The sequence below is a fragment of the Sminthopsis crassicaudata genome, chromosome 2 (genome assembly GCF_048593235.1).
Source record: "Sminthopsis crassicaudata isolate SCR6 chromosome 2, ASM4859323v1, whole genome shotgun sequence".
Taxonomy (NCBI): domain Eukaryota; kingdom Metazoa; phylum Chordata; class Mammalia; order Dasyuromorphia; family Dasyuridae; genus Sminthopsis; species Sminthopsis crassicaudata.
The window spans coordinates 93,307,443-93,334,213 of NC_133618.1; positions in this window are offsets into that span (position 1 = coordinate 93,307,443).

A 26,771-nucleotide genomic window follows, 5' to 3' on the forward strand; every position below is an offset into this window, starting at 1 on the left:
CCCTATATCTGTTTGCCTCTTTGTAACTTCCAGCGATTTCTCCTATACGAACAAAAGTAACAATTCAAAACCACATTGTGTATGATAGCTCTTAAAATACTTAAATTAAATTTTCATGCACATCCTACTTCTGCTCTCCTCCAGCTTAAAATGTCACACAGTACACAAGACATGACTTTATATGGCATGGTCTTGATGACTTCCACGTTTCTGGGTTCTCTTCTGTAAATTCACACTAGCTTCATAAAGTAGAACATCCAAAAGTGAACCCATAACCCAAGATGTACTGAGAAAAAAGGTAAAAAGGCAGGGACAAAATTTTTTCTAGTTCTGGACACTCTCTTTTAGTGATGCTCAACATTACACTTTTTAAATGTGATCTCATGGGATTTATGCTGAATTTGTAGTCTACCTTAACTCTGACATCTTTTTTAAGCAAACATTTATTTTGGCTTATTTTTCCTATCTTATTCCTAAGAATTTATTTGTTAAACATAAGTGTGAGAGATTACAATCCTACAGAGTGGGGAAAAGAGGCATAGATCTTTGCAGTCTTAGCTCAATTCTCTTTCTATTTTATCATCTAGTATATGTATTTATCATCTACATGTTGATTAATGAATCAACTATAAGACTATGTCTTATATTTGTATGAATTAAAGTTATTTCTGATTAAATCTGCTAACAAAAATGAGAGGATAGCAAGTCTAAAGAAGTCTACATAATAACAAGAAGTAGGAAAATGTGAGATCCTTGAGATAATGACTATTGGGTATAAATGTGTATGTATATATTCATGCATGTATGTGGAGGCGATCTCTCCTATGTTCAGCAAAATATCTTTATTCATAATAGGTATTTGAGGAATGCTTGTTGAAATGTGCAAATATTATCAAATTATTTGCCAAAAAGAAATTATTTAACAATATCTGCACATCCATTCAACAAGAATATTGTCTCAAAGATCTCACATTTTAACTACACTATGTTTATATTTAGATTTTTCTTAGATACAATGTGGTCCTACTTTAGAGAACCCAAGGTCTGATTGGGTAAGAGAGCCAAGAGAAGAAGTAGACTGTGTATCTCAGTGTCAAAGTAAAAGGAAAGAACACCAATTCAAGTTGATGTGGTTCAGATTTTACAGATTATTCTACTTATTCTCTAGAATAGGTTAAACATTTTTCAACAGAAGCCATTTTGAATAGAAAAAGACTTGTGGCACAAAGTGGCACATTAGACATTTTCTCTAGTCCAGACTACTCATCTGCCCAAAAAAAAACTCAAAAAAGAAATAAAGTTAAAAGATAGAGAAATTACAGCTAAATCCACAGGACAAGAAAGTGAAAAGACCAAGAAGGTAATAGCCTTATGAATAAACACTGAATATTAATCCTTTGATATTTTATCATCAAGCCTCTTTATATCAGTCCCTATGCTCACATAGTTGCTCAATGACCAGCCCATAGCCTTGTAGCCAGGATTCATACAGATGATTTCCATCGCAGGGATCCCCTGCACTACATGTCACTCTAACCATCATTGTACCAGTCAGATGAATAATATGAGGATGGAGGACAGTATTTGGATTAAGTAATGAGCCCTAACTTGGGGTACCTTAAAGCTGCAGACACTTTGCTCAGTATATTCTCCCCAACCTGATAAATCATGGCAGATACTGATTTAGTAGAGTCAATAGAGCAAAGAATGAGAGTTAAAATAGGAAGTGAAGCAGGGAATCATTGTGAATACCTAAAGAGAATCTTAAAAAAATAAAGACTGAAGAGCTATTAGGATCAGTCCTATTTGGGTCAAGAACTCAGGCAATAAAAATTAAGTCCCTCAGTGGATGTACAGATGGTACAAGGATGAGGGTAAAGCAACTTTTCAATCCAGCCTAGGGATACACTCTCAATCAAAGGAATAGGAAACAAAAAGTGATACAATGTGCTTATGGGTATATGTGCACGCACACACACACACACACACACACACACACACACACACACATACTTTTTTTTTTTCAGGAAAATGAACTGGAAGTTTTCAAAATTTGAAAGTATGAATATTTATGTATCAAAGAGTTCACATAATCCTCTAAACAAATATTTTAAAAATCAAACCAATGCCTGCAAACAAAAACAGAACCCTGAAGAATCCCAAGAGAGCATGGCACAACTACAGCAAGAATGGGTTAAAAAAGCACAGTTTCTGGAGACAACAGAACATTACATTTTGGCGTCCACAATGTGGGGCAAGGACTTTTGCTTATCCTGAAAAGGACTTATTCTGAGCCCTTCAGAGGAGCTAGCCCAGACCTTCACATTTAAGGACTTATTCTGAGCCCTTCAGAGAAGCTAGCTGGGACCTTTGCATTTTGGCACCCAAACAGGGACAGACATCCTACCTCCACTGAAGTCCTCCAGTGACCAGGAAATTAGGTGAGTGTTCTAATAGACAAATAAGGAACTTACCTTATTAAGGGCTAAACCAGCAATCTCTTACAGCTGAAATGGGGCAGATGTTAGCTAAAGACATTCCTTTGACCTCAGCCAACTCAGCCCCAGCCCCACTCAGGAATGGTGCTATAGAGAGTATAATTAAGATAATTGAGGAGCAGAGTTTATTGTTACCTGGGTACAGATTGCTAAACTCTTGGGTGCACTAAAATGCACATCCCCTTGGTTCTTAGAGGAAGAAAAACTAAATGTAGATAACTGGAAGCTAGTGGGATTTGAAATGAAAGAATTTTACACAAAAAAATGGGCCTTGTTCAATTTCTGCAGAGATATTTTATATCTACAATGTAGTTCAATTAGCCTTAAACTATCAAGCAAGTTGTAGGAGAAGGAAAAGTTTTTAAAATGAACAGAGGAGGAAGTGTAAGGAAAAAAAGAAAGATCAAGATCTTGCCCAAAGGCAAGGGGATTTAAATGAGGAATTAGGGTGTAATGACTCTGATTCTCTTGAAGAAGCTTCAACTCCATCTAGAAAGCAGATTATTGACAGGCCCACATCAACTCCACCTTCAGGGGTGGAGGAAGAAGGAGGAGGGGTAGAGGCAGAAACACAAACAGAATCGCCTGTGAAGCAGCCTATGACAAAATTAGAAAAAGCATCAATTAAGGCTAAGAGAGAAGGACAGGATATAAGTGATTTTATACATGTATATCCTGTGATTGAAGGGATTGACTCTGTAGATCAAAAAAGGAGAAGATATACACCTTTAGATTTGAATCAAATTAAAGATTTGAAAAAAAGGTTGTACCCTTTATGGAACTACATCAGCTTATGTTAAAATGTTACTAGATGGTTTGTCTTATGAAGTCCTAACCCCAAATGACTGAAAATCCATAGCAAGGATATGTTTAGAACCTGGACAAAATCTGTTGTGGCTTGCGGAGTTTCATGAATTATGTAAGATCCAAACCGGATGCAATTTGGAAATAGGAGTTAACACACAATTCACTTTTGAGCAATTAGCTGGTAAAGGTCGGTATATAGAGAATTTAGAACAGATTAATTACCCCATGACAGTGTATGAGCAAATTGCTAAGGCTGCAATAAAAGCTTGGGGTTCCCTCCCCAGACAGAAAGATTGGGGAGAGGCTTTCACTAAAATAGAGCAAGGTCCCAATGAACCTTTTGCGAATTTTGTGGAATGTCTGCAAATTGCTGTCAAAATAACTATTGGAGAAAATGAAGCTACAGAAGTAATGACCAGACATCTGGCTAAGGAAAATGCCAATGAGATTTGCAAAAGAATTATATGGGGATTAGACAAAGATACTCCTTTAGAGGAGATCATAAGATGCTGTGCTACAGTAGGAACAAATGCTTTTTACACCCAGACTATGATGAACATGGTAAGTCAGAGTCCCTCTTGGCAAAGGACTTCTAGAGAAATTTGCCGATGTTTCAAATGTAGAAAAATTGGACATCTAAGAGCTCAGTGTAGATATGGAGATAGTGTGAAGATAGGATGAGAGAAGACCTAAAACCCCATGTCCACAATGTCACAAGGGCTTCCACTGGGCCTCCGAATGTAGATTGTTCCAGGGAAATGAGAGGCGAAGCCCAGCTCCAAGATATCAATCAAAGGATAGGTGAGGCATGATTGCACTGAGATTATACCCAAAGAGCCTTTAGAAGGTCAGGACTTTGATGTGATCTATCAGCCGAAAAGCAATCACATGGAAGAAAGGGATTACCTGATCAAGTCAGCCAAAAGGCAATCAGATTGCAAAAATGGATTCCACTTGGGGAGAATACAGGCCTTTTAAACCAACAAGGCTGTGTCCAGTGCAAACAACTCCAATGTAATTGCCAGATGATGAGAAGAAATTTAGAAAGTGGTAAATAGAAGGAAATTAGATAGGTTACCTGCCTGGGAGAGAGAGTTTGCTTGTATTTTAATAGACAGAAGGAAACAGATGAAGTAGGAAACAGATAAGTGGCAACAAGCACTTGGAGAGAGACAGAAAAAGAGAAAAACCTCAAAACAAAAAAGAAGATCTAAGAAACATCTGACATTGAAAGAGCATGGCTAATAAAAAGACTGTTAAAGAACTTTAAAACCAGCAGGAATCATTGAATTTCCTAACACAAGATGAGATTAATGGACAATGGACTTATGGACATGTATAAATTCTCAATTTATGATTATTTGATCATGTTATTTGTTACGTACTTCTAGCATGTGCTGTGTTACTATGTATTTATGTAATTTATGTAATTATGTGTAATATCTCCCATATTGATGGATTTATGTTTCAAGGTCATGACCACCCTATCTTCTAAATCAAAAGAAAAGGGGAGATGTTAGGATTACAAGATGAGAACTCAGGTTGTCTAAACAATTCTCTAGCTCAGAATTCACACCTTTGGTTTGGGCCTTTGAAGGGAGTTTACACCTTTGATCTTCTGAGGTAGAGTTTACATGTTTAAAAGAAGTTTGCACCTTTAAGAAGCCTGAGTTAAAAAAGCCTTTAAGCCCCTGAGTTCTCACATGCCCCTTTAAAAGAAGCAAGTTCATTGGTTGAAGTGTTTCTCACAAGCCCCATTGAGTTCTCACTACAATTTCTGTGAGCATAAAAGAAGACAACATTGGGCCCAGAGTTGTAGTCTACTCTAGGACAGAGTTGGGACGGCTGTCTGGAGAAAGAAGAGTCTAGTCTGGGATTGAATTGAGACAGCAGATCTCCCACAGAGTGATCGGCAGTTTCTGAAGACAACAGAACATTACAAAGAAGAATTGGGGGAAAGCTCCACATTTCAAATTCTAAGACACATGGTATGTAAATTTAAGAATTCCAATAATAGTGCATTCATTCAGTGGTAAGGAAAAAGACTTTCAATATAAAAGAAAGAAAATTTGGATGACACAGGACTATTCTGAATCCACTAGAAAAAAGAAAAGAGAATGGAAAAATATTGTCCAAAAAATAAAGCTCAAAAAACTAATGATCAATTAAAAATGAATATTCAGTAAAATAGCTCCTTTACTGAATATTATTTTTAATTGATCATTAGGTTTTTGTTTTTTTTTTTAACATCAGTGATTTCCTATATTTGTGAATCAGAGAAAACAATCTCAAATGAATCAGAATTTCAGGAGATACAAAGAGTAGCAGATAAAAATGGTTTAAAGCCTAGCAATGATTACTTACACTTCACTAGTGGCATAAAAGAGATCATCAGTGATAAGCAAAACCTGAGAAGGAGATGGACTGGACTGTACTAATAATGAAGGACAAGAGATGATTAGTCCAAGTGCTCCATTGGTATCCATGAATTATTAAAGGACAACAGAATACTTTCAGCAATTTGAATGGATCCTTTATGTGTGATTTATGGAAAGATATGGAAAAGAATTGCACAACATGAAAAGATATCAAGGAATTATCTCTTCAATAGCACCCCCATGGAAGAAATCATGAATTCATTAAAATCTTAAAGTTTGTATAAGTAAAAGGAAAGCTAGTTATTGAAATGTACAATCATATCATTGAAATGATTAGTCAATTTAATTAACAAATATTCATAATTTATCTTGTGTAGGATATTATGGTAGACATGAAGGAAAAACACAGGGACTAAATCTTTAATTACATTAATGCAAGAACTTTCCTTGACAAATACAGTTTAGTAACTTCTCTATAACTTCTGATCTTCCCGCTATCCAGAGCACTAAGAGGTTATTACTTGCTCAAGTTGTATAGCCAAGATGAGTCAGTGGTAAGCTCTGAACCAAGTCTTCCTGACTTTTAGACCATACTGTTATCACCACACAACTTCTTAGAAATGAAGGATATAGGGGCAGTGAGGCGGTGTAGTGAATAGAGCACCAGCCCTGAATTCAGGAGGACTTGAGTTCAAATCTGGTCTCAGACACTTAACACTTCTTAGCTATGTGACCCTGGGCAAGTCACTTAACCCCAGCCTCAAAAAAAAAAAAAAGAAGGATATAAAGATGAGTCATCTGTTTTTAAGGAAAATGTAGATAACCCAATTGTATAAATGCATGTTCTTGATTTTATCTACATAGAAAAATAAAAATGTGTACATGAAATATTTAAGGGTGAATTCCATGTAGACAACATGCATGATGCTAATTAGATAAATGTGCAGATTGAAACATAATTGTGCCTCAAGGATCACTTAGTTCATGTAATCAGTCTTTCATTGATCACAAATTCTCAGTCTTAAGAGCAAATCTCACTCTTCCAAGTCACTGAAATACAGTTTTTGACAAAGAAACACTTCAGAATTAAAAGAGTTAATGCTGCCAAAGGAATTTTAAATCTATGGTATTATTTAAAGGGCAAATTTATTTGGTTGACATGAAAAACATATATTAAGTTGGAGTTCATAGTTAGTGCATAGATTGCTTGAAAAAAGGAAGTATTTAGATATTTTCCTTAGTACTTTATCTGAAGTTTTAGTTTTCACCCTCAAGTCAATATTTAGTTTTATAGTAAAAAGACATAAGGATTGTAAAAACATGCCAGGTTTTTGAGTTGGAAGGATGAGCTAAATTTGAACAGAACCCAAGATTTGGCATGATCACCCCTAAAATAATCAATTTGTTTTCTCAGATTTTACAGCCTGTAAGGGTTTAGAGCAACAGAAAAAAAATAAATCAATACCAAAATAAAATCCTTCATGCCTTTTTCAATGAAATCTCTTTAAAAAATTACCAAAGTATGTAAAACCCTCTAGCTCATTTTTAAAACATTTTTTTTTCCTTTCAAATACCTCCAGTTGGAAGGTTTTCATCTTGCAATACAGGCAGTTGTGTGATTCACTCTCAACTCAGCTACTTTTCTTTTAACTCATCATATCAAGTAATACAATGTGATGGACACTATCTGATGTGAGCTATAACATGTAGTATTGCAGCTAAGCAGTCACTAGACTGGTGAGATACTGGAAAGCTACAGTGTAGAAGAATGTTTTGGAAATAACAAACTAAAAAAATTAAGGTTATCTATTCAGCAGAATCAAAGATCAGCTCACTGAGTACTTTTGTGAGTTGATCGATCTAGGGAGGGGGATGTGTAAGGATTTTTTTTTTCTAGTCCCATAATCACCTGCTACATTCTTTAGCAATTTGGCCCAAAGCTAGACATATTTTACTGTTAGGTTCTTACTAAGTGCTAATGAGATTATGAGATATTAGGTTCTTACTAAGTGCTAAGTCGGTACTTAACAATTCTCTAGTTCCGGCCTTTCCTGGTAGTTTGACTTGTGAATTCCTAAGGAAGAGCTTGTGTGCTTGGGAGGAGCAAGCTCATTGGTTGAAGTGGTTCTTCCCAGAAACCCTTGCATTATCCCACGCCCATTCTCTGGGAGGATAAAAGAGGACAGCACTCCTGATGCACTACATCAGGCTTGATGTGGCTCTCTGCAGGAAGGGAAGTCACTTCTCTGGATGACAGTTAACGGCAACTGTCTGGAGACAACGGTTCTCTATAGGAAGAAGAATCTGTCCGAGAGATTTGAGTTGACACAGCAGATCTCCCCCCCAGAGAGCGATTGGCAGCGTCTGGAGACAACAGCACGTTACATTTTACAATTCATATTTTAGAGGAAAACAAAAAGAATACTGAAGGTTGAAACAATGCTAAAAATGTGTCCTAAACTTGTACATGCTAAATATGAAAACAGAATAGATACTTTTCATGATAGATGGAGCTATATATCTAAAATCCTCCCCTGCAAAAAAACTGTGCAAATAAATAGACATCTGGGAAAATCCATAGCTGTATGGGGTAGGAACTGCATGCATAATTCTGACACCAGTTTTTGTTTTATAATCATGTTTTGTAAATATACATATATATATATATATGTATACACACACATATATATGCATATATACATATTTAAATATGCATATATATAGAGAGAGAGACATCTATGCTTATACCATCATTCATAAACTCTAATCATTTGTGGACTCCAGATCCCATTGCTGCTCATTTGCTTCTCCTATTCTATTTCTAGTGTACCTATTGCTATAGTAAGAAGAATAGTAGTGTTGAAATAAATTATTTTTGAATACAAGAAAAAGAGGGAAATTGCTTCCGTTAATTCTAATAGAATATTGCATGTGATCCAAATCCAAATTACAAGGTAATATGTTTAAGGAGGCATTATAGAATTGGGTTTCTGATTATTGTTAGCATTAAAAAATAATACTATCTTTCACTATAGATTGCCTAACTCTCACTAACCATCAAACATCAAATATAGTACTGTCATATTAAACTGATTTTCCATTGTCATGCTCTTGAGGCTATTCACCATTTTTAGTCTTCTTCTGAATGTTCTTCAGACTACAAATGCCCTTTTCAAATAAAAAATCCTAAACTAAACATGATACTTTTTATTCCTGGATGTAAGGTCTTTCTCTTTTTTAAATTCAATTTTATTTTCATGTCCTATATTGTGCCCAATTTAAAAAAAAACTATTATAAATATGTATAATCAATTAAAACAAATTCTCATGCTAGCTATGTCTATATGAATGCACATACATACATACAGACATATGTACATGTATATAAATATACATATATGCCTATACTTATACATTTTTAGAACATCAAGTCTATCTGGAACTTTGCTAGCATTTTCACTTATGATATCTCTGAACTATGATTGCTCATTGAGCTGTAGATCAGAGTTGCTAAGCCTTTCATAGTTGTCTTTACAATATTGTTGTTGTATCAATTGTTCTCATTCTCCTCACTTCTATCTGATCACAGTCTTGCTAGATTTCTCTGTAACTATCCCCTTGATCATATTTCATAGCACAATAATGTTCCATTATATCAATACACTATAACTTGTTCAACTATTCCCCAATGGGTACCTCCTCATTTTCTAGTTCTTTGCTGACAAAAAAAGTGCTGCTACTTTTTAAAATATGCATATCATTTCTTTTCTTCTTCCATTTTTTTCTCTTTGGTGTATAGATTAGGTAGCAGTATTGCTAAATCAAGGAGTATGCCGTTTAATAGCTTTTGAAGCATAGCTCCAAATTTCTTTTCAGAATGGCTGGACTACTTCATAATTCCAGAAATAGGGCATTTATGTACCTGTGTTTACATAGACCTTCCAACATCTATAATATTCTCTATTTGGTCAACAATGTCCAAGTGATGGGTGTGAGGTAACATTTCGGAGTTCTTTTCATTTGCATTTCTGTTAGTAATTTATAGCAGTTTTTAAAAAATTATAACTGTTATCAGATTGGTTTTCTTTCTCTAAAAACTGTCTAACCACATCATTTGACCTTTTGTCAATGGGAAAATAATTCTTCTTCTGAAAGACTGAATCTATCCCTTAGATATTGAGTTATATCTAAGAAACGAGATGAAAAAAACCTGAAACAGAATTTTTAAAAATTTTCGGCCTTTTTAATTTTAACTGAATTATTTTAGTTTGTGCAAAAATATTTTAGTTTTAGGTAGTCAAAATTGTTCATTTGCCTCTTTGCATATATCTACCTTTTATTGAGTATTTATAGATAGGAGAAGTAATTTCTTCCATGCATCTCCAAATTGTTTATGATTTCACTTTTGTATCTACATTATATAACCATCTGGAGCTTGTTTCAGTATGTGGAATAAGATTTAAGTCTAAACCTAGTTTCTGCCAGAATATTTTTTGGATTTTACCAACTTTTTTGTTGAATAGTGAGTTCTTACTCCCATACCTGGGATTTTGGAATTTATCAAACATTAAACTACTGTACTTGTCAGCTTGTGTTTATTGTGTACCCAATTGATTCTATTGGTTAATATTTCTATTTCTTGTTACCAAACTGTTTTTAAAAAGTATTGGTTTCATAGTATTAGTTGAGATCGTGTAATGCTATACCCTTTCCCTTTTCACTTTTTTCAATTTATTCCATTGATATTCTTGACTTTTTGTTCTGCCAGATGAATTTTGTTTATTTTTTTTTTCCCATTAACTCTATAAAGTAATCATTTGATAGTTGATTGGTATGGCACTGGATGGATACATGAATTAATTAGATAGTATTATCATGTCTTAATTATATTCATTTGTTCTATTCATTCACAATTAATATTCCTTTAGATCTTCCAGTTTTTGTAAAAAGAATGTTTTGTAATTGAATTTTCACAATTTTTATAAATGAATGTCTTAACCAGTTAGACTTGCAATAATTTTATATTATCTGTAGTTATATTAAATAGAAGTTGTCCTTCTAGAACTTCCTAATAGATTTTGTTGGTTATATACACAAATTTTAATGATTTGTATTGCTTTATTTTAAATTTAGCAACTATGCTGGAATTGTGGAATATAATTTTTTTGTTGATCATCTTATCTATAAAAAGTGAGCTATTTGTTTCTTTTAGCCTATTCTTTTTCCTTCAATCAATTTTTCTTGTCTTGTTGCTATAACTAGTATTTCTAGTACTATATTGAATAATTATAATGGACATTCTTGCTTTACCTTTCATCTTATCAACCCTCTATCTTATCCACATTAGAGATAATGCTGATTCTTGGTTTTGGATAAAGAGTTACTACTTATTGTATTAAAGAAAGCTTCATTTTTTTCCCTCTGTTTTCTAGTGGATTAAATAGGAATTTTGTTAAAAACCTTTTTCTGTATTAATTAATATTATATGATTTTTGTTGTTTTACTCAATATGACTATGTTTAGTTTTCCACTCCTGCATTTCCTATATAAATTCAGCCTGATAATAGCTTATATTTGTAATATGTTGCTACAGTCACCTTGCTGATATTTTATTTAATTTTTAAAATCAATATCCATTAGAGATTCTGCTTATTTCATTTTTCTTTCTGCAATTTAGGTATTGAACTTCTGTCTAATTAGACTCCAACAATGACCTCTCATGATAATAGAATTCTGTATGTCTATAATATATAAAAATATAATAAATCATATAATAAAATATGCTGTATATATAATAAATTTATACATTTATTTTCATAAAAATGTATTTACATATGAATATATTTATTACCTCTTATAAATAATGTATTTATATTATACAAATACATAAAATATATTTATGCAATAAATATAAATAGAAAATATGATCATATTTATATTTAAATATATATAAATAAATATATTATTGATTGTAAACCTAGAGATTATGTATTCTAGAATATCATATTCCATAATTTTTGCTCCTGGTTCTCAGTACATGAATTCTTTCTTTCTGACTACTTACACTATTTTTTTCTTTGTCCTGAGATATTTGGATTTATGCTATTTCTGAGAATTTTGATTTTGAGGTTCCTTTCAGAATATAACAAGGAACTTTTTATAAATTTCTACTTTGCCCTCTGATTCTAAAACATCTTGATGGCTTTCCTTTATTAATTCTCAAAATATATTCTCAAAACATTCTTTTTGGTCTTGACTTTCAGGTGATCTAATAATTATTAAATTATCTCTCTCTGATCTGTTCCCCATGTCACTTGTTTTTGCTTTGAGGTACTTCACATTTTATTTCTAATTTTTCCAATGTTTTAACTTCATTTTAATATTTCTTGTAGTCTTTTTTGGAGATATCAGTTATTCCATAATCAATTTTAAATTTCTGGGAGATAATTTATTGGGTAAGGTGCTTTACCTCTTATTCCAAGTTGCTAATTCTTTTTTTTTTCTTATCTTCTTTCCTTAGTTCTCGTTTTCTTACAATTTTTTCTACCACTTTCATTTAGTTTTTTAAATCATTTTAGCTACTTTTAAAATTTTTTGCTCTTGTTTCTCCAGGAATTCTAATTGGATTTGTATCTTAATTGCACTTCTCCTTGAACCTTTGTTTGAAATATTGTTGACTCACTCGTTTTCTGAATTATGTTTTGAGCTTTATCGTTACTTTAAGACCTCTATATCATGGAATTTGTTTTCCTGTTTGCTTATCTCTCAGATTACTTCTTCACTTTGGACTTTATGTTAGAGCTAGACTTTAAACATTTCTGCATATGGAGGAGGGATTATGGTTTAGTTTGAGCTTCTTTCCTTTTACATCTTTCTACCATATTTAAAGACCAGGATTGGGAGCTACAAGTTTTCAGTGCTCCTAAAGTGATGATTTGGAGCAAAGTCTATTTACTGCTCTATAGACCTTTGCAAGTTCCTAATTCAAATTTGGTTCTGTTGTATTGTCCTTAATTTAAATTTAATGAGACTGCTACTTGACCCATGCATTGGAAGAATACAGGCTTTCTTTTGATCTAAGATTTTTTCCCTTGTTATTCAAGTGTAACTTTTAGCCTGAGATGAATATTGTCCTTCTCCTAGAATCAGGAGTTTCTATTTGCTAGTTGTTTTTCATTCATGATCTTCTCTGCCACCCTATAGCACAGGTCTCTTCCTTAGTCTTCTATGATTCTATGATCTTAAGCTAAGAAATGAATAGCGGAACTATCAAATGGTACCTATTCCTGAATCCTGAACTATTTTGGACATCTCCTAGATTTTCTTTCTGCCTTGGTGCTTCCTGTTTTGGTATGCAGTATTAGCTCTTTTTTATGAACCTGAGCATTTTAATAAAATGTTCTACCTTGACAGACTCAGTATTTTTTCAGCCCCTTCTCTATCCCCTTCAGCTTCCATAGATTAGGAAAAAAGAGCCTCTATGACTTTTTCTTTGATTTACAGATCAGAATTCAGAAGATAAATTTCTAGATCTTTCTGAAAGAAGTGTGATGGAGGAGCTAAGTTGTACTTCTTATTAATTATGTGGTAATTATGATATTCTAACATTCTGATATTTTACCATTTTTACTCTGCTTTCATTGGCCTCTCTTAATGTGGCTGAATTTACATTAGCTTAATTAGTTGCCATACATTTTAGTTCACTAAAAATCTCCTTATTTTTCAGGTAAATTGCTATCAATGTAGACCTCCCAAATCATGACCTTGTAGAGCTGATTTTTATACCCCAAAATAAAGGATTTACGTTTATCCTTCTTAAACTTCATCTTTTTTGATGTCACTCAATATTGTAATCTGAAGGTTAGCAAACTACATGATGGGAGCCAAATTCAACCTGCCACCTCTTTTTTGTAAACCCCATGAGGTAAACATGGTTTTAAAAATGTTTAAATAAAATAAAACTTTGTTGAAAACTGTAATAGCTATTCTTAGTTCACCAGCATAACAAAAAGAGGTGTTGGGCCAGATTTGACTTCCATGCCATAGTTGACCAAACCCTGTTCCAGCCTGTTGAGTTCTGTCAGGATCTTGATTCTATCATCCAATGTATTAATTTGCTAGTATAGCTTTGCCAAGTCAAATCAGCAACATGTTTTTCTCTATCGTCTATGTATCACTGTTCTACATATTGGAATTTTAAATAGACTAAAAAAGTGCGATATGAAAATTTGATAAATATGTCTTCTATGCCATTATCCATGTCATTTATTAAAATGTGACAGAATAAAAGACCAAGTATGGGTATCTGTGGTACTATATTAGAGATATTTATTCATCCTACCATTGACCCACTAATGACTATCCTTAGTTTGTTCCAACCATGCAATCAATTTCAAATCCATAATTATCTAAGCTATTTATCTATTCCACATCTCTCCTACCTTGTCTACCAAAGTAGCATTTGAGAATTTATCAAATGCTTTAATAAAATCTAGGTCAACTGTATCTGCATTTCCTAGTTAGTATTTGACAAAAAAAAAATTCAAATAGTCTGATATGGTGCGTTCTTGATGAACTCATACTAACTGTCATTATCAATAATAGACTACATAACTTTAATCATAAGTGTGAATGAAGGATCTGTGAGAAGGTTCAGTAGTAAGAAAAGGTAGGAGCAAGAACACATTGAACAGAGATAGAAAAGGATGACAGTAACTCAAAAAATGTGTACAGAATTCAGAGCTGAAGGTATACTTCTATCCCAAGGATATCCTACCATTATCATCATCATCATCAACAACAACAACAACAACAACAAGAATTCTATGTTTCAGAAACTGTGCTAAGTGTTGTAGACACAAAGAGTCACAAACATGATTTATTTCTTCAAGGAGTACATATTAAAATGGAAAAGCCAATATGGAAGCAACTATGTGCATAAAAATTTGTATAGAACACAAATGGGAGAGTATCTCAAAGGAACAGTGTTAATTATTCAAGAGCTTGGAAAAGGCTTCTTGCTGAAAGTGGGATATAAGCTGAGTTTTTAAGTAAACTAAGAAAGCCAAGAGAGGGGAGAGGGAAAAAAGAATTCTAAACATAAGAAACAGTAAAAAGGCAGAGGATCCAGAAATAGAATGTCAGGTAAGAGAATCAGCTAAAAGGCAAACAACATTGATTCGCACAGGATGAAGGATTTAGGATATGAAGGCCTTCAAAATTCAAATAGAAAAATTTATATTTAATTCAAGAGCCAATAGTCACTGAATTTTATTGAATAATGGGGTAACATTGGACTTATATTTTAGGAATATTATTTTGGCAGTTTAGTGGAGAATGGGAAAAACTGGGAATGGAGAAATTGGAAGAAACCTAAAACAACTAGATTATAAGAATAATTTAGTCATGAGGTAATGAGAGCCTGAATCATTAAGTGAAAAGAAAAGAATATATATAATGTATTCTAGAAGTTAGATATGATAAGCTTTGACAACAGATTGGATATGTGGGCTGAGTTTGAGTAAGAAGGTAAGGAAAACATTTCAAGACTGGGTGACCAGGGGAATAATAGTGCCCTTGACAATAGTAAGGAATTTGGGAAGAAGAAACATTTGGGAGAGAAAAAACATAAGTTATGTTTTGAATATGTTAATTTTAAGATGTTGACTCAACTAGTTGATAACATTGGCGTAGTACCAGTAATGAGAACAAAAGTCAGAAGAGATTTTGGGACCAGATTAAGAGATCTGAAATCTCTCTTAATAATTTATTGCTTTGCTTCTCTTACTTCCTATTTTTCCTGCCCATAGCATATTTGTATATATTGATTTACTTGTTGTCTCCACCATTAGCTTGTGAGCTTATTGAGGACAGAAGTTACTTTTTTTATAACCCAGCGCTTAAAATAATCCTAGTACCTGGTAGGTGTTTAATAAGTGCTTATTGACTGTTAATTGATTCATTAGATATCTTGGAATAAGCTTCTAGGTGAGATTTTCTCTATAATGAGATGTTGGCATTTCAGTGATTTAACTCCAGGGTATGGTTATAAAAGAAGTGCTTTATTTTACAAAGAAATGTTTAAAAGAATGTCCCAATATATCTGGGATTGAGCATTTACCCATTTCAGTATAGACACTATATATAAAGAGCTGATTTCTCTTTCCATCTCATTTATACTCTTTAGTTCAATATTCTTGTCTAAATTCCCTAGTATTACTACTAGAAAGAGATTAATAACAAGCACTTAAAATCAATTGCTTCAAAATGCATTTTCCATATAGTCCATTTATTGTCATCATGCTATTCCTTTGAGATAGAGTAAAGTCAGGAGATCCAAACAACTGGCATTTAGAGAACAAGGTAGCTTTGCAATAAACCTACTCTATCATAGAATTAGATATTACTTATTCTTCCTTGAAGAATGTTAATGATTATATTACTATATATTTCCACTTAAAGGGGAGAAAAAATAAAATTGTTAGAAAGGAAATAATCTCAAAAACATTTTAGAGTGACCAGATTTATGATGTCAATGATATAGAAAACTATTAGTGAAAAAACTTCTATCAATACTGATCAAAATTACTCCTTAGTCTTAAAATTGTCTGGATGGTAGAAACTTTCCCAGAGTTACCAAGTCACAATTTGTCAGGGGTAGGTTTGGGGAAGAACAAGAGCTGGAGGAGATTCAGAGCCAGGATTCAGAAAGAAGAGGCTGGCTGGAGGCTCCAGAAGCCTCCCAAGAAACCTGCTCATAGAGGAAAAGATTATACAGAAAAGAAATCTCCTCCCAGAGAAGGATTACAACTGAGAGACGATCAGAACAAGATTTCAGATTTCAAGTCAAGTTTTTAGGAACTTTATCATTCTGCTTTTAGTAAAATATACCATTCTAATATCACATGATTATTATTCTAACTTTGTTCAGGTATCCATATTGTCCATATTGTCCTATCTTGTATGTTCAGGAGAAAGTATGAATTAGTGAAATGTAAACTAGAGGCAAGGGTTGTCTTTTATTTTTATTTATTTTTTTTTAATTTTATCAGCCACATAACCTAGATTAATACCTAGCACATTACAGGTATTTAATAAATATTACTTGAATTAACCTAAATTAATAATCAGTAACTACAACACAGGGCTGGTTTTCCAAATAAAAGAGGAAATATTGATGGCACAAAGGATTGGTTTTTCAAATCAGAGAAGAAATATTGGTCTATGTGCAATCTCCCTCCCCAAAAAAAGACACAAGTATCCTGGAAGTCACTAATAATTTTAGAAAGCAGAGAACATGTGCTAAGCCTGATCAGTTGCAAATTGTAGACCTTGACTAACAACCTGCAATGTTCTTATGTGTCACTTAAACACACACACAAATCACTGTTTAATCTACCAAAACACACCTTTGTAGCTTCATGCTTGAGCAATTGGATCTGTTCCACATGATTTGATTTGATTTTAAAGAAAGCCTGTTGAGAAATAATGAACAAGCCCTCAATTTCTCTGCTATTTATTTCTACCATGAGATGCAAGGTTGGAAAGTTGTTTTTATCAGTGTTGCTGTGCTCTAGGTGCTAGCTGCCAAATGATACCCCTGTACACATTCCAAACTGGGAAGTGTTTTTCTTCCCCTAATTTGCCTTTTACATAACCATTTTTACATAACAAATCTGAATAGAGACTCAGCTCATCAAATTTAAAAATATACACATTTCAAACAAGAGAGCAATTTCACAATATAATAGCAATAGAGAATATTAAATGTGCAGCGAGTTCCAGATTAAGGAAGAAACACAATTCTTGATTATCCACTCTACTTCCAACATGTCCAAGGGAATAAAAGTGTCCTTAAATTCACTTTTCTGTAATTTGCTATTGGCTCTCTTCCTAGGGTTATAAAAATACCTAGAAAATCTCACTGGGGAAATATGGAAACAGAACAAAATTCATCAACCAACCCTAGCCATTTTGGAAGCCCATAATAGCTTGCCCCTCCCATCTCTATATTTTTTATCTTTATTTATCCTTCCCTCCTTTTTTCTCTTCCCTCTTCTTTTACTCTCTCCTCTGTCTCTGACTATTCCTGTCTGTCTGTCGTTCTCTCTGTCTCTGCCTGTCTGTTCTTCTGTTTCTCTGTATCTGTTTCTCCATCTCTCTCTCTCTCTTCCCCCTTTCCTTTTTCCAATTCTCATTCTTTCCTTCCTCCTTCTCACACCACCATGGCTTTCTTCTCTTTCTTTTCCATTTCTCTCTTCTTCTTTCTCTTTTCTCTTCCCTTAGCTCTTATCTTTTATCTTCTGTCTTCATTCTCTTCTGTCCTCTCTCTTACTTTTCTTTCTCCCTTTTCTTCCTGAGCAAAAGATGAAAAGTTTTTTTTTTCCATAATTTATCTTTCTTAAAAGGATTGTATTATCAAATATATTGGCTTTGAAAACTTACCTTCAAGAGAAGAAATTCAAACAATAATCACAGACCTTTATAATGCTCCAAATTTAAATAAGCAGACCAATCAATTAAAAGCTTCTGGACCTTAAAGCAATCTTGACTTTTTTACGAAAAGTCATCATGAACTTAAAGATCTATGAACCAGGAAACTGATGATGATGTGGGAAAGAGTAGGATAATATGAAAGACTTCAAACAACTGGTCTTTTACTTTAGTCTGGAGGAACACATATACTTAAACAGTCTACAATCAGCCATCTTGGGCTTGTCTTCTCAGGGGAGAGGGTACTCACTACAAAGTGTTTTTTGTGCTTGCTTTTGCTTGGTAAAAACAATCACTGATATAGATTTTCCTTTTGCTATTTAATTTAAAAGCTGTAGTACAAGTTACAGATAAAAATGAAGCAGTAGTTTTAAAAATGGACAAAAGAACAAATGTTCTTTTGTTTTCAAAAAGAACAGGTTACATTTAAACTGGTAGCCTAAATTTTATTTTCTTTCCTTAGTTCTAATTGGTTTACTCCACATGTAAAAAGTAAAGTAAAAAAGGAAAAGTTTAAAAAAAAAAAGATATTGGGGGGCGGAGCCAAGATGGCGGAGAGGAAACACACTACTCAGTGAACGTCCTCACTCCCTCACAACCAATTAGATAAATTAAGTCTCAAAATTAGCTCAGGACTGACAGATACCACAAGGACTGGAAGCACGACTTACCAGCTGAAGAGAATCTGGAGTTTCAACAGGAAAGGTCAGTTCTCAGGGGAGGAATAAGAAAGACCAGCACAGACGGTGGGGTAGGGGCACACTGCGCCCATTGCGCTGGGAGGGGCTCTGGGATCAGAGAAGCCACTGAGGTAAAGGAATCTGGCACAGGCTGTTAGCTCTTCTCTGCTAATTATTTAGCAGTTCAGAAGAGAAAGCCAAAATATTTTAAAACTCAGATTAGATTTCCCCCCCCCCCACCCTGGGGGTGACTCAGGCACAGATCTCGGCACCAGGGGGTGTGGCCTCAGCTACCTCCTGAGAATAGTTAAGAGACTGACAAGTGGGTGGATACGGCCCAAGGCAACACACACTGCCTAGCTTAGCTGGAGGGAGTGGAACTCAGCTCCAGGAAGTCCCAGAGAAGCGGAACCTTTGAACTAGGGACCGCGGTTTCTGGCAGACACTTCCAGTTTGAGCGCAGGGGCTTCTCACGTCACCTGCTGCAGACGTCCACTCCCCACCCGGACACATAGGCTGAGCTTCTTGCTGTCTTCACTATTCTACGCCCTCGAAGCACAGCAGTGCTAATCACCTCTGAGGCGCTTCCAGGGAGGGGGTGGGGAACTCTCTCCCAGAGCTCTCTCTTAGCGCGGGCGCAGGGGCCGCTGCATCCATCCGGTCTGGGAGGAAGCTGGTAAAGAAGTAAATAATTTCCTACCCCAGGGACAGACCCCAAAACATTTTTTAAGTATGAGCAAAAAAGCTAGAAAAACTATAGATTCTTTCTATACAGAGAAAGAGCGGGTATCCAACCCCGAGGAAGTTAACAGCAAAGATTCAGAAGATAACAACCTAAAGGGGAACGATTCCTGCCCCCCATCACATAACTCTCTCCTAGAAGAAGCTCTTAAGAAATTGAGGGAGATCGAAGAAAAATGGGGAAAGGAAAGAGAAGTTATGATAGAGAGTAACAACGTCCTGAAATTGGAGTTGGAAAAAATAAAGAATTCACAGGAGATGCAGGGAAACAAAATTAGTGAATTAGAAAAGGTTAAAAAAACACAGGAAAGTAGGATTTCTGAATTGGAAAAGATAAAAAAGTCTCAAGAAAATAGAATTTCTGAATTGGAAAAAGAAAATAATTCTCAAAAAAAAAAATTAGGGAAATGGAAAAAAATTCAATAGAGCAAAATAATTCATTTAAAAACGAAATTGGGCATTTACAAAAAGAACTAAAAACTGTGAAAGAAGAAAATAACTCCTTAAAAGTCAGGATGGAACAAATAGAAATGAATGATTCACAGAGAACCCAAGAATCAGTCAAACAAAACAAAAAAAATGAGAAGCTGGAGAACAACGTCAAATACTTACTGGGAAAATCTATAGACCTGGAAAATAGATCTAGGAGAGATAATCTGCGGATTATTGGACTTCCAGAAAACTATGACCAAAAAAAGAGCCTAGATTCTATTTTACAGGAAATTATCAAAGAGAACTGTCCAGAGATAATAGAAACAGAAGGGAAAGTAGATGTGGAAAGAATTCATCGAACTCCTTCTGAAATAGACCCTAAAAAAAGAACACCACGGAATATTGTGGCTAAGCTGCAGAATTACCACACAAAGGAGAAAATCCTGCAAGCAGCTAGAAAAAAACAATTTAAATACCAAGGTGCCACAATAAGGGTCACCCAAGATCTGGCTGCCTCCACATTAAAAGATAGAAGGGCCTGGAACCTGATATTCCGAAAGGCAAAAGATCAAGGACTGCAACCAAGAATGAACTACCCAGCTAAGTTTAGCATCTTTTTCCATGGAAGAAGATGGTCATTCAATGAAACAGAGGAATTCTATATGTTTCTAAGAAAAAAACCAGACTTAAACAAAAAATTTGATCTACATCCACAAGACTGAAGAGAAACAGAAAAAGGTACACAGAACCCTTGAGAACTGTAACTTTGTTGTGGGTATATAAAAAATACTCAAGGATAATTTGATTTTACTGATATAAAAGAAAAAAAGGGGGGTGTGGTAAAGGGAAGGAGGTCGGTTCAGAAAAAGGGGAAGGAGTGATAAAAAGAGGGAAACTACATCCCAGGAAGAGACATAGAAAATACACCATATCTGAGGGAACTTAGTGAGGGGGAGAATCATTGTGTGAATCTTACTCTCATCAGAAGAGGCTCAAAGAGTAAATAATTAACATATCTGTTTTTCAGAGAATTTTCTCTCACCTCATTAAAAGGGGGGAGAGGAAAAGGGGAAAGGAAAAGGAGAATAAGTGAAGGGACTTGGAGGGAGGGGGGAGGGATCCTAAAAAAAAAAAAAGAGGGAGGGTTGCGCGTCACAAGGGGGGTTTGTAAATTAAATATCGGGGAGGGGGATCAGGGGGGTCAAGGGAAAAAAGTATAATCTGGGGATAATACGATGGCAGGAAATACAGAATTAGTAATTTTAACTGTAAATGTAAATGGGATGAACGATCCCATCAAACGGAGACGGATAGCAGATTGGATCAAAAAGCAGAACCCTACAATATGTTGTCTACAGGAAACACACTTAAAGCAGGGAGATACATACAGAGTAAAGGTAAAAGGTTGGAACAGAGCTTATTATGCTTCAGGTAAAGCCAAAAAAGCAGGGGTAGCTATCCTTATCTCAGATCAAGCAAAAGCAGAAGTAGATCTCGTTAAAAAAGATAAGGAAGGAAACTATATCCTGCTGAAAGGTAGCATAAATAATGAAGCCATATCAATATTAAACATATATGCACCAAGTGGTATAGCATCTAACTTTCTAAAGGAAAAGTTAAGAGAACTGCAAGAAGAAATAGACAGTAAAACTATAATAGTGGGAGATCTCAACCTAGCACTCTCAGATTTAGACAAATCAAACCACAAAACAAACAAGAAAGAAATTAAAAAAGTAAATAGAACATTAGAAAAACTAGGTATGATAGACCTTTGGAGAAAACTGAATGGCAATAGGAAGGAATATACTTTCTTCTCAGCAGTTCATGGATCCTATACAAAAATTGACCATATATTAGGACATAAAGATCTCAAAATTAAATGTAGGAAGGCAGAAATAATAAATGCCTTCTTCTCAGATCACAATGCAATAAAAGCTACATTCAGTAAAAAGTTAGGGGTAAATAGACCAAAAAGTAATTGGAAACTGAATAATCTCATCTTAAAGAATGACTGGGTGAAAGAGCAAATTATAGAAACAATTAACAATTTCACCCAAGATAATGATAATGATGAGACATCATATCAAAATCTTTGGGATGCAGCTAAAGCAGTAATAAGGGGAAATTTTATATCTTTAGAGGCTTATTTGAAGAAAATTGAGAAAGAGAAGATTAACGAATTGGGCTTACAACTTAAAAGGCTAGAAAAAGACCAAATTATAAACCCCCAACCAAAAATTAAACTCGAAATACAAAAATTAAAAGGAGAAATCAATAAAATTGAAAGTAAAAAAACTATTGAATTAATAAATAAAACCAAGAGTTGGTTTTATGAAAAAGCCAATAAAATAGATAAACCTTTGGTAAATTTGATCAAAAAAAAGAAAGAGGAAAATCAAATTGATAGTCTTACAAATGAAAAGGGGGATCTTTCCACCAATGAAGAGGAAATTAGAGAAATAATAAGGAGTTACTTTGCCCAACTTTATGCCAATAAATTTGATAACTTAAGTGAAATGGATGACTTTCTCCAAAAATATAGGCTCCCTAGATTAACAGAGGAGGAGATAAATTGCTTAAATAGTCCCATTTCAGAAAAAGAAATAGAACAAGCTATTAATCAACTCCCCAGGAAAAAATCCCCAGGGCCAGATGGATTCACATGTGAATTCTACCAAACATTTAAAGAACAATTAGCCCCAATGTTATATAAATTATTTGAAAAAATAGGGGATGAAGGAGTCCTACCAAACTCCTTTTATGACACAGACATGGTACTGATACCTAAACCTGGTAGATCGAAAACTGAGAAAGAAAATTATAGACCAATCTCCTTAATGAATATTGATGCTAAAATCTTAAATAAGATATTAGCAAAAAGACTTCAGAAAATCATCTCCAAGATAATACACTATGATCAAGTAGGATTTATTCCAGGAATGCAGGGCTGGTTTAATATTAGGAAAACTATTAATATAATTGACCATATTAATAATCAAATTAATAAGAACCATATGATCATCTCAATAGATGCAGAAAAAGCATTTGACAAAATCCAACATCCATTCCTACTAAAAACTCTTGAGAGTATAGGAATAAATGGATTATTCCTTAGAATAATCAGGAGTATATATTTAAGACCGTCAGTAAGCATAATATGCAATAGAAATAAACTGCAACCTTTCCCAGTAAGATCAGGAGTGAAACAAGGTTGCCCACTATCACCATTACTATTCAATATAGTACTAGAAACGCTAGCCTCGGCAATAAGAGCCGAGAAAGAGATTCAAGGAATTAGAGTAGGAAATGAGGAAATCAAACTATCACTTTTTGCAGATGACATGATGGTATACTTAGAGAACCCCAAAGACTCTGCTAAAAAACTACTAGAAATAATTCAAAATTTCAGCAAAGTGGCAGGATACAAAATAAATCCACATAAATCCTCGGCATTTTTATATATCACTAACAAAATGCAACAGCAAGAGATACAAAGAGAAATTCCATTCCAAACAAATGTTGAGAGTATAAAATATTTGGGAATCCATCTACCAAAGAAAAGTCAGGAATTATATGAGAAAAATTACAAAACACTTGCCACAAAAATAAAATCAGATTTAAATAATTGGAAAGACATTCAGTGCTCTTGGATAGGCCGAGCGAATATAATAAAGATGACAATACTCCCCAAACTAATCTATTTATTTAGTGCTATACCAATCAGACTCCCAAGAAACTATTTTAATGACCTAGAAAAAATAACAACAAAATTCATATGGAAGAATAAAAGGTCAAGAATTGCAAGGGAACTAATGAAAAAAAACTCAGAGGAAGGTGGTCTAAGTGTACCTGATCTAAAGCTATATTATATAGCAGCAGTCACCAAAACCATTTGGTATTGGCTACGAAATAGACCGGTAGATCAGTGGAACAGATTAGATACAAAGGACAAAAAAGGGTACATCTATAGCAATCTAATCTTTGACAAACCCAAAGATTCCAACATTAGGGATAAAAATTCATTATTCGGAAAAAAGTGTTGGGAAAACTGGAAATTAGTATGGCAGAAATTAGATATGGATCCACACTTAACACCATATACCAAGATAAGATCAAAATGGGTCCATGATTTAGGCATAAAGAGGGAGATAATAAATAGATTAGAGGAACAGAGGATAATCTACCTCTCAGACTTGTGGAGGAGGAAGGAATTTATGACCAGAGGAGAACTAGAGATCATTATTGATCACAAAATAGAAGATTTTGATTACATCAAACTAAAAAGTTTCTGTACAAATAATACTAATGCAAACAAGATTAGAAGGGAAGTAACAAATTGGGAAAATATTTTTAAAAACAAAGGTTCTGACAAAGGTCTCATTTCCAAAATATATAGAGAACTGACCCAAATTTATAAGAAACCGAACCATTCTCCAATTGATAAATGGTCAAAGGATATGAACAGACAATTCTCAGAGGAAGAAATTGAAACTATATCCACTCACATGAAAGAGTGTTCCAAATCACTACTGATCAGAGAAATGCAAATTAAGACCACTCTGAGATACCACTACACACCTGTCAGATTGGCTAAGATGACAGGAACAAATAATGACAAATGTTGGAGGGGATGTGGGGAAACTGGGACACTAATACATTGCTGGTGGAGTTGTGAAAGAATCCAGCCATTCTGGAGAGCAATCTGGAATTATGCCCAAAAAGTTATCAAACTGTGCATACCCTTTGACCCAGCAGCGCTACTACTGGGATTATATCCCAAAGAAATACTAAAGAGCGGAAAGAGACATATATGTGCCAAAATGTTTGTGGCAGCTCTTTTTGTTGTAGCTAGAAACTGGAGGATGAATGGATGTCCATCAGTTGGAGAATGGTTGGGTAAATTGTGGTATATGAAGGTTATGGAATATTATTGCTCGGTAAGAAATGACCAGCAGGAGGAATATAGAGAGGCCTGGAGAGACTTAAATCAACTGATGCTGAGTGAAATGAGCAGAACCAGAAGATCACTGTACACTTCAACAACAATGCTGTATGAGGATGTATTCTGATGGAAGTGGAAATCATCAACATAAAGAAGATCCAACTCACTTCCAGTTGATCAATGATGGACAGAGGTAGCTGCACCCAGAGAAGAAACACTGGGAGGGGAATGAAAATTGTTAGCACTAATATCTGTCTGCCCAGGTTGCATGTACCTTCGGATTCTAATGTTTATTGTGCAACAAGAAAGTGATATTCGCACACATGTATTGTACCTAGACTATATTGTAACACATGTAAAATATATGGTATTGCCTGTCGTCGGGGGGAGGGAATAGAGGGAGGGGGGGTAAATTGGAAAAATGAATACAAGGGATAATATTATAAAATATATATATATATATATAATAAAAAAAAATAAATAAATAAAAAAAAAAAAAAAAAAAAAAAAAAAAGATATTAAGACCATTTTATAAATTCTATCACTTTTCCAAAGAAATCAACCAAATATAATACTGTGGAGAGTGTAATATACTCCATGAAGAGATGACTAAACAACTTTTCCATATTTTTAAAAACTTGAATATAGTAAAAAGTTACAATATTTTCCTTTAGAATCATATCTGCACAGTTAATTCAGTAATTTATTATTTTTATTTGCTATCAATCATCACTTTGCAATGGACAATTTTATGTAACATTTTGAAATTGAAGGACAAAATTAAATTGGCCATCAAATCTTGGAATTTCAGTGAGATATAAGAAATCAACCCAACTATTTTATAGATATGGAAAATATACACATTTTATAAAATTTATCATGCTAAATGATATGGGGAACACAGAGAAACGCATATTGAATAAAATCTTAGTCTAAACCTAGTTTCTGCCAGAATATTTTTTGGATTTTACCAACTTTTTTTGTTGAATAGTGAGTTCTTACTCTTATACCTGGGATTTTGGAACTTATCAAACATTAAACTACTGTACTTCTCAGCTTGTGTTTATTGTGTACCTAATTGATTCTATTGGTCAGCAGTTCTATTTCTTGTTACCAAACTGTTTTAAAAATTATGGGTGAGATTTAACAGAGAAAAGTACAAAGTCTTGCATTTAAGTTCAAAAGATTAGTTTCACAAATACAAGATGGCAAGAGGGAAAGGAACAAGCACTTATTAAGCAACAATTATGTGCCAGTTCCTGCTATATACTTTACAAATATTATTAAATTTACAAATTTGATATTCATAAAAGCACTGTAATCTAAGAGCTGTAATTAGTCTCATTTTACAGCAGTGTAAGTTGAGGCAGAGACAGAGACCTATTTAAAGTCACAAAGCTACTAAATATCAAAGAACAAATGTGAATTCCTGTTTCCTTGTCTCTAGGCCCAGCACTATCCACTGAGCAACATAAATAGGCAAACATGAAAAAAATCCATCTAAAAATATCTCTGAGGGTTTTAGGGGACTTCCCACTAATTGTAAGTCAACAGTATAAAGTAGCAACCAAGAAAATAAATTTAATTTTGGGCTACAGAAAGAAAAGTATTAAATGCAATAATAAGGAGGTTATCATCACTCTTCTTCCCTAATCAGAGAATATCTGGATTACTTTTTTCATTTTCATTGTTATAATTTAGGCTAGAGATCACTAAGTTGAGGAGTGTCTATGAGAGAGAAATCAGCATATTTGGAAAGTCTTGAATTAATGCCATGTTAAAATTCTAAAAACCCTCAAGG